The sequence below is a fragment of the Micromesistius poutassou genome (assembly GCF_964030765.1).
Source record: "Micromesistius poutassou genome assembly, contig: SCAFFOLD_3960, whole genome shotgun sequence".
In the NCBI taxonomy this organism is placed as follows: domain Eukaryota; kingdom Metazoa; phylum Chordata; class Actinopteri; order Gadiformes; family Gadidae; genus Micromesistius; species Micromesistius poutassou.
In genome coordinates this window covers 1-9,106 of record NW_028177905.1, presented here as the reverse complement: position 1 = coordinate 9,106, position 9,106 = coordinate 1, and the positions used below count along the sequence as shown (strand labels likewise).

General features: G+C 43.3%; 1 pseudogene across 1 annotated transcript; it reads right to left on the bottom strand.

Annotated features, from left to right (window-relative positions):
• Nucleotides 1–1,806: 1,806 nt before the first annotated feature.
• Nucleotides 1,807–5,113, bottom strand: LOC311374949 (annotated as a pseudogene). The gene is made up of 2 exons: nucleotides 4,386–5,113; nucleotides 1,807–1,880 (listed from the first exon to the last, which is right to left on the bottom strand). The product of its transcript is annotated as an uncharacterized misc_RNA (transcript).
• Between the last annotated feature and the right edge of the window lie 3,993 nt (nucleotides 5,114–9,106).

Genomic DNA, 9,106 nt, shown 5'->3' with positions numbered 1-9,106 from the left:
TTCGTCTGACCGCATCGATCGAACAGTCTGATCTTGATTCACATGAATGCAGAAGCCTCTGCTTTGTCAGATCACTTGCAATTGATTTAGATGTATTTATCCCACGTGGTTTACTCTACTCTGTCGATTGATTGTCAGTTTGCTTATAATCCGCCATTTGTTCAGAACTTTTTATGACCTATAATACATTTTCTCGCCTCGCCTGAATTCTGATGAATTCTGTAGAGATAGTAGGGGTGGGAAAAATAATAGATAGATAATAATAGATTCTTCGATGCATCACGATTCTCTCTAGATGCTGATAAGTTAATAATCAGAATTTTAATAAAAATTTAAAAAAATAAATTTTTTCGCCTGCTGCAACATTCTGTTCGCCTGCTGCAGAGCGCTACAGAAAACTCCTTTCTGCCTCCGGGTTCTCTGTGCAGAGAACAGACTTTATCTTATATAAAATATTAGATAAGGTAATTCATCTGTTGATTGTCTTTAATGATCATCACAAAAGTAGGAAGTGATTAGCAAACTCTGAATAGCAAACTCAGATGTATTTATATTTTTGAAAATCACGCATGGAAATGTACATAAAAAAAATTGTTGCATCGAGATGCATCATTTAGAATCGAATCGTTGACCTCTGAATCAGAATCGAATGGAATCGTGAGGTGCCAAGAGATTCCCACCCCTAAGAGATAGTCTCACTAATCAGATTTAAGATTAATATCTAGTCTGAAGGCAGAGGAGCTGCCTGGGCCCGGAGTAGTAAACTGTAAAAAAGGGTCTTTAAAGGTTTCAAGTCAACACTATGTAGTCTGGCCCCTGGAGGAATACATTTGTAAAAAAAAAACCTCTGGAAGCTTTATTAACTAACTCATGCAAATTAGTTCTCTTCTTTAAAAATAACTCTAATGAAAACAGGAAACAAGGTGTAGCTCCGCCCCTTGCAGTTTCTGGTTTCCGGCCCAGTTTCCGGCTGTCTCCCCCCAGGAGTACTTCTATAACTCAGATGGACTGCTGGGTCCAAGTTTACCATAGCAACGGTATTAAAGAGAGTAGGGACAGTGGGCCACTTAAATGGGGCCTGAAGGCAGGCACATTTTCCTCATCATATAAAAGTATGATGAAGAAGAAAAAATGATAAAATGTGTAAATGTATAGAATACATTCAGAGATACATATACTAACACAAACTCATCAATGCAACCTATGAATATAGCCTTTCTCTGACGAAAAAATAGAGAAAAACACACACCACAACCAACCTGTGGTGTGCCCATGAGTGCGGTAGTGCGCTGTATTTGGACTCTCTTTGCTGTGATCCATGACTGCAGGACAATATGTGAAGGAGACAGGGAGCGAGTGTTGGAACCACACAGACTGTCTGTCAATGTCAGCCAAATTCTTTGATGTGTATCAAGACTGGTCAGCCATTCCAGCACACCGCGGTCCCGGGGCGCCACGCACACATGCACACGCACACGCACACGCACACATACACACACACACACACACTGCTGCCATTTACTCTAGCAAACATAAAACATAACGACAACATAAATTACAATACATTCAATTTTATTTGTATAGCCCTTAATCACCATTACAGTCTCAAAGGTCTCAACAAGCCAAATATTTATGACCCCCCCCCTGGACCCAAGCACCTAATCGGGCAAGGAAAAACTCCCTTAATCAGCAAAGAAGAAATCTTGAGGAGGAACGCAGAGTGGGGGATCCCTTCTTCCAGGGATGGTCAAGAGTGCAGTGGGTGCCATAATTGACATACATACATATACATACAGGCAAAACATATTAAATCGATGATGGGTGCTGGCCAGTTAACCATAAGGAGAGTCCAGGCATCCAGTCGCAGTCATCGCAACACGCTAGAACAGACAGAATTATGGATTAGAAGGGAAAAAGTGCATAGTGGAAAAGTGGACTGCTGCTAATTTAGTAACTGCACGAATAAACACGCATCAATCTTGCATCAGCATCGTTTTCGCACCCCTATGTTCGGAATGAAAGGCTGTAGAGGTACGTTTTTAGCTTTGCTTTGAATAGCTCGACATAGTCAGCTTCCCTCATTACAGGTGGCAGACTATTCCATAGCTTGATAGGTGAACGCTCTGTCCAGCGGATTTCTTTTTAACAGTTGGTAACGAAAGAAGGCCAACTCCAGAAGACCGGAGGGTTTGAGAAGGACTATAAGGAATGATAAGGTCCTTCAGGTAGGATGGTGCTGATCCATGCAAGGCTTGATAGGTTAGCAGTAGCACCTTAAAATCAGCTGTGGCAGTTATTGGTAGCCAGTGCAGAGGCGAGAATAGGGGTAATATGATCAATCTTTCTCGTTCTAGTCAGTATTCTAGCTGCAGCATTCTGTACAAGCTGTAGACTTCTCGTGGTTGAGTTAGGTAGACCCAAGAACAATGAATTACAATAATCCAGTCTTGATGATATACTGTAAATCTGTGTCTTCATCTATTGCAGATAATATTGGTCTGATTTTTGCAATATTTCACAGATGGAAAAATGCAATTCTAGTTATATTTCTAACATGTTGGTCAAAACAGAGCAGAGGGTCAAACAGGACACCAAGATTTCTGACACAGACACTCTGTGGGATGACCAAGCCATCTAAACACAGCGAGACTGTCTAAAATTTTCTCTGGTCCTGCTTTGAGACGATACTTATCTTGTCTTCCCAGTATTAGGCTGCAGGAAGTTCTGTAACATCCAACTCTTCACTGCAACCAGACAGGACTGGGCTGATTCTACAGGAATAAAAAGTGGGGTGGCATCCGCATAGCAATGGAAGCTGATTCCGTAGCCGCGGATAACGTCGCCCAAGGGAACCGTATAGATTGCAAAAAGCAATGGACCAAGGACTGACCCTTGTGGAACACCAAAGCATAGTTTGCAATGCTTCGATTCTGAACTCTCGCAGAGCACAAATTGTTTTGTATCTGTGAGGTAAGAATCAAGCCAGCGAAGAGCCGTACCCGCGAACCCAACATAGTGCTCAAGACAGTAAAGAAGAATGCTATGGTCGATCATGTCAAACGCAGCACAGAGGTCGAGCAACACAAGCATCGAGTTTGCATTGGTATCCACAGCAAGAAGGATATAATTTACCACTCTTGTCACAGCAGTTTCAGTTGAATGGAAATTTCTGAACCCAGACTGAAAAGGTTTGAAAAGGTTGTTCCTCGTCAGATAGTCTGCGATTTGCTTTGCTACAATCCTTTCCTGATAGGAAAGGGAGGTTCTATATAGGCCTATAGTTGCTGACTAATTCAGGATCTAGGCCAGGCTTTTTGAGTAGCGGTTTTTATCACCGCAGCCTTGAAACTAGAGGGAACAATTCCTGTAGAGAGCGACAGATTTATAAGCGAGAGGATTGCAGGCCCCACAGTTGGAAGGAGTTCTTTAAGAACCTTCGAAGGCTTCATTACCTTTTCAAGTTCAACCAGAGGGATTGCCTTAAACTCCAGAGTTGATTGATGAGAGTTGCTTCAGAGTTCCTCATCCTACGAGGCAAGTCCCCATCTTGCCTCGCAAGATGTGGAAGACAAGAAGTGAGGTATGCATCAATTTCCTCTCTTATCGATTGAATCTTGTTTTCAAAGAAATCCATGAACTGCCCTGCTGAGAGGGAGGAGCCTACATTCTGAGTCTGTTTTTTAGTTGTTCAAGGATTCTGCATCCTCGCTTCAGGTTGCGGGTATCTACATAAAACCAGGGAGCTGTTTTTTTCATTGATCGATTTTAAATTACAAGCAGGGCAACAGAATCGATGGCAGCAGACAAGGCATTGTTAAAATCATCATTAAGGCAATCCACAGAGCAAGTGAGGGGAGTGTTATGATATTTTTAATCCAGGAAAGGCCGCCGAGACAGGATCGCTTTTAACTCACTTTATTTGGTTAAGGTTTTGGTCTATTGTCTATCGTCTATGAAACAAAAGGAGAGGGATGGTATATAACATGCGCAGAGTGTCTCTAAGCTTGATATCTAGGATACGCCGCCCAAGAGATTCTGGCCTCCTTCTGTTCAGCTGTTGCTTTTTATAAACAGGTAAAAGTAGACTTCTTCTACGGCTCTAAAAAACTTGCTCACTTCCTCTGTGTGTCCGTTGTTGCCCCTATGTGTAAATGTTGTAACTTTGTTAAATGTGCTCAGTACTGCCCTCTGAGGTTGTGTGAGAGTATTACCGCCTAATCTGTCAAATGTGCTCAGTGTTGCCCTCTGGTCATTGTGAGGGGAAATTACCTCTCAACTATGCTCGGTGCTGCTTCATGTGGCTATGTGAGAGTATTACAGCTAAAATGTATCACAAGGGAATATTACAGCTAAAATATGTCACAGGAGCAAGTGAAAGGGGTAACTTATCTGCCATAGCTATTGTAGTTGCAGGAGTGATGTGACGACAGCTGTAAGTAGCCTGGTGGTCGTCGCAGGGGCAGGATACCACAACCTGAAAAGTGAGCAGAAAATGGTCTGATAAAGCTGAGGTGTAGGGAGAGACAACCAGGTCTGAGATGCCTACGCCGCGGGTCAATACGAGATCCAGCGTGTTTCCACCGATGTGGGTTGGGTGCTGGCTGAGCTGTTTGAAGCCAAGCGTATCTGTAATGGACAGAAATGCCCTTGCGAGGGAATCAGATGGGTTATCACATGAATGTTGAATTCACCAATAAGCAAAACATTGTCTGAATACGTAACAAGATCAGCTGCAAAATCCGAAAGCCCATCTGCAAAACGTGGGTAGGGGCCTGGGGGGCGGTATACTATAGCTAAAACGAAAGAGTCTGAAACTCATTTTGTTTTTGTCGAGTAATTGAGGAGCAGAAAGCGAGCACCTCAAATTATGTGAATGTACATTTATTTTTTGGTTTAAGTTTAAGCTTAGAGTTAGATATTAAGCCTACTCCACCACCTTTCTTTAATTCTCTAGATAATTTGTAGCTAACGTAGTTGGAGGGAGTAGCTTCGTTTAAAGCTAGAAACTCATCTGGTTTTAACCAGGTTTCACATGGCCCAGGATGTCTATCTTATTATCAACAATTAGATCCTGGACCAAGAGCGCTTTAGATGAAAGCGATCTAATATTCATAAATCCTATTCTGAGCACTTCCGATTTATTAATTTCAGAGGGAGTCTGGTTAACACTCAGCTCTGAAGATGTTAGTGAAATGCGATTTTGACATAGTCTTTGCCCAAAGCTTGCAAGCAGAGCAACCCTCTGTTCGTGTTAACCCTGCCACATCTTGTTTGTTTTAAAGTCGTGATTATAATTAGATGGTATTTCAAGAGGACACATCCCATGCATGTGATAACCACACTTGAAGGAACCACGGGGAGATACAGGCTTTAGGGTTCCCTGCCAACAGCCCAGCCCTGCTGTGGCTTTGAGCTGCCGTCTGTGGGTTAAGAGTGTTCTCAGTCACCCTTTCACAGAGACTGCTTGATGGGGAGGGAAAGCCCTTCAGTCGAAGCATCGTCCAACATTATGCCAGCTCACCATGTACCCTTCCAGAAAGATCCATCGGCATGTATTAGCATGTAGAGTGAGAGACACCAAAAGGCCATGTCTACAAAGTGTGGTGCTGAAGCAAAAAGCGCCCTTTGAAATATTAGAGAAATGATTGCAGTGATAAAAGCACCTGCAAAAAATGTGTCTCCTTTTGTTTGCTCATGGAACACGACTGGCCTTTCTTGCATTTTGTTGATGCAGCATAGATTTCATGTCACATGATTCCTACAATGTTTGTCCCTTTGTGTGTCTCCCCGTGAATGTATGTCCCTGTTTGTGTATATCCTTGTGTGTGTCTGTTGTGTGTGGGTCTGTGTCTGTCTGTGAGTCGGTGTATCATTTGAAACATTAATGTTCGTTGTTCTTCTCTACATTTCATCTCCTTTCTCCCTGCCTCTTCCTCCTTTCCACCTCAATCTCCTCTCCTCTCCTCTCCTCCTCTCTCTCTCCTCTTCTCTCTTCTCTCCTCTCAGCCAGTACCTGCATGTTCGCTGTGTCGTTGCCATGGTTTCCATTATGCCTGCTGCCTACCCTAGTTTGAAGGACAAAGTGAGACCCTGATGATTCGAAGCAGACCGACAGATAGTCAGATAGATCCACTGCATGACAGGCAGAGATAGATATGTAGGTAGATTGATAGGCCGACACTGATTTTACATGTTGAACTGAACAACATCATTCGCTCTCTGTGTATCTTTTCCTGTGTGTGTGTGTGTGTGTGTGTGTGTGTGTGTGTGTGTGTGTGTGTCCAGGTATTATTAATAGTAGTCAGTACGCGGAGATGAATGGAGGATGGATCTATGCAAACACTTCCCTGGGTGTTGAATGTTTCTCTAGCAAGGCTCTTAACTCATCAATAATCAGATGCTATGGCACTCTGCTCTCCCCCGTTCTCGGCTGGATGAGTGACGAGCAAGTGTACTGCACTGCACTGGACCGCATCCTGATTGCACCAGCTTAGTCTACCATGCTGGGTTATGATAGGCTTGTGCTCCGAAACGCATGCGGCGAGCTCCACATGCTGTGAAATGGGATAGATCGGAAATGTGTGACCAGCACGGAATGACTAGAGGTATATATAACTATATAACTGTGTGTTTGTCTTTGGGTCCAGATACATGGATGTATGTATTTGCATTTTTTTACTTCATGGGCTTGTTTGGAAATGTGTGTGTGTATGCTTGTGTATCCTGTTTGTGTGAAGTCTTAACGCTGTCACATATTTGGCTAAAAGCATGGACTTTATTTAGCTGACCTGGTTGGAGAGCAACAGAGATAAGTGTGTCAGAAAGAGGGGAGTATGTTTCAGAGAATAGATAAAAGGCAGAAGGAGAGAGATGGTCATAGCATTAAGGAATAGAGGGAGGGAGAAAAAGAAACCAAAGGCTTAAAATCAATCCCTTCGCTGCCACACGCATCAACCCCTCTATTGTGCTACCCCCTCCCTCTCTCTCTCTCTCTCTCTCTCTCTTCCTCTCTCTCTCTCTCTCGCTCTCCCTTTCTCTCTCCCTCTATCTCTCTCATTTCAGGGTTCTTAAGGGTCTCCTCCTACTTTTAATAAGAGTCTTTAATAAGTCCCCAGATCAGGCTTCGGTCAGGGGCTCCCATTTTAACCCAGCTCTACTTAATCGCAGTTAAAATAGATCTGCTCTCTCTCTCTCTCTCTCTCTCTCTCTCTCTCTCTCTCTCTCTCTCTCTCTCTCTCCTACTTTCATTCCACAGGCTGTGAATTTTCACATTAAATAGTACAGCACTACCTATTATAGAGCTAGTCAACTAGAGAACGTGAAGCCTTGTCTTGTGCTATTGCATTTGGGACAAGCACTGGGCGTCTCTAGCATATATTGTATTCAAGGCGTCTGATTAAAGACGTGACACTACCTCATCTTAATATATCCTGTGAGTATGGGCAGAAGTATGCATGGTTGTTGTTGACCCGAGACAATGTGAAGGTTTAGTGCCGTGTAATGAAGAGCATATTGGGCCAGGGAATCCTGGGCCACTATAAACATTAGACTGTGAGATACTCAACAGCACCATCACTTAGTTCATTACACGTAAACACACACACCCACGCACGCAGACACGCATGCACGCACGTATATACTGTATATATATGTCCACACACACACACATACATGCATGCAACTATATTTATTAGCATACATTGTTCTAGAATTGGATCTTTGCTGCTGATTGGCTGGCGTGTCTGCCTGTCCTGCTTTCGCCTCGTCTGTTTGGCCTACTTAGACATGTTTTAAGTAGCACAGTCTGCTGCTGTGCTTTCCCTCTGGACTCTGAATAAATGAGTGATGCCGAGGCAGGGAAATAAGCTGCACTGTAATAAGATGATGGAATGTGTGCATGTATGTGTGTGCGTGTCTTCATGCCCTGTGTCTGTGTGTGTGTGTGTGTGTGTGTGTGTGTGTGTGTTTGCGGTCACACATACAGCAATGACAGCTATTACGTCTAACTTACAAATAGTCTAAGTGGGTTTTCGAAAGGCGTGCAATGAGAGGATCTAAAGATAGCTAGTGTCAAAATATGACTTTAGATAAAGTAAAATCGGATGGCAGAAGAGCTCAAATCTAGGAGAGCAGTGCATTTATTTTCCATTCGCTTCATATTTGTTGCAAGCAACCATGCCAGTGGAGGAGGGGATGTGTAAGCATGTGATTGGTTACTAGCAGCAAACACAAACTCGGCCAGCACTAGTAAACAATAAAACAGTGGCTGTTAATGGTTCAAATCAACAACGTGTAGACCAGCATCTGGAGAAATCCACTCAATAAAACCCCCCTTTGAAAGCTCTTAATGCTTCGCTACTTCTGCGAGTTTTCTCATTTGTAGAATGCACTCAAACACACACACACACACACATACACACACGCATACAAACATACACACTCACACATACTCACACACACCAACACACCCATACATTTACATTTACATTTAGGGCATTTAGCAGACACGTTTATCCAAAGCGACTTACAACAAGTATATTTCAGAAGAAAGAGAAACAACAATATATCGCGGTCAGTACAGTAAGGAAGTTCATAGGAGCAAGTGCCAAGCACTTACACTTTTGCTGGATTGACCCCTTCCATTCCATAAATGGCAACACATTCCCACACCAACATAGGGTTACCCTCCCTGCTGTCCCACTCTCTCACGAGCAAGCCTCTGCTATGTCGTAATGATAGCATTATTGATTAATCGATTGATCCTGACGATCATTAGACCTCTCCACCGTCTCCCCGCCTAAAACAGACGCTGCTGTGCTGTTACATCATACGGTCGAGGATGCTCAAAAGAACCTCACAGCTGCAGCATTGTAGTGTGTGTCTGTTCCTCCGACTGTCTGTGTGGAAACTTAAGCAAAAAAAAAAAAGACTTTTAACAGTCAAGATTTTTTGAATAAGTGGACTAGTTTCAGTGTTCCCTTTTTGTATTTTGTTGACAATCTGAGGCCGGGGAAAGACAATCAACCCCCTGCGCCCATCTTCACTCTCTCTCTCTCTCTCTCTCTCTCGCTCTCTCTCTCTCTCTCTCTCTCTCTCTCTCTCTCTC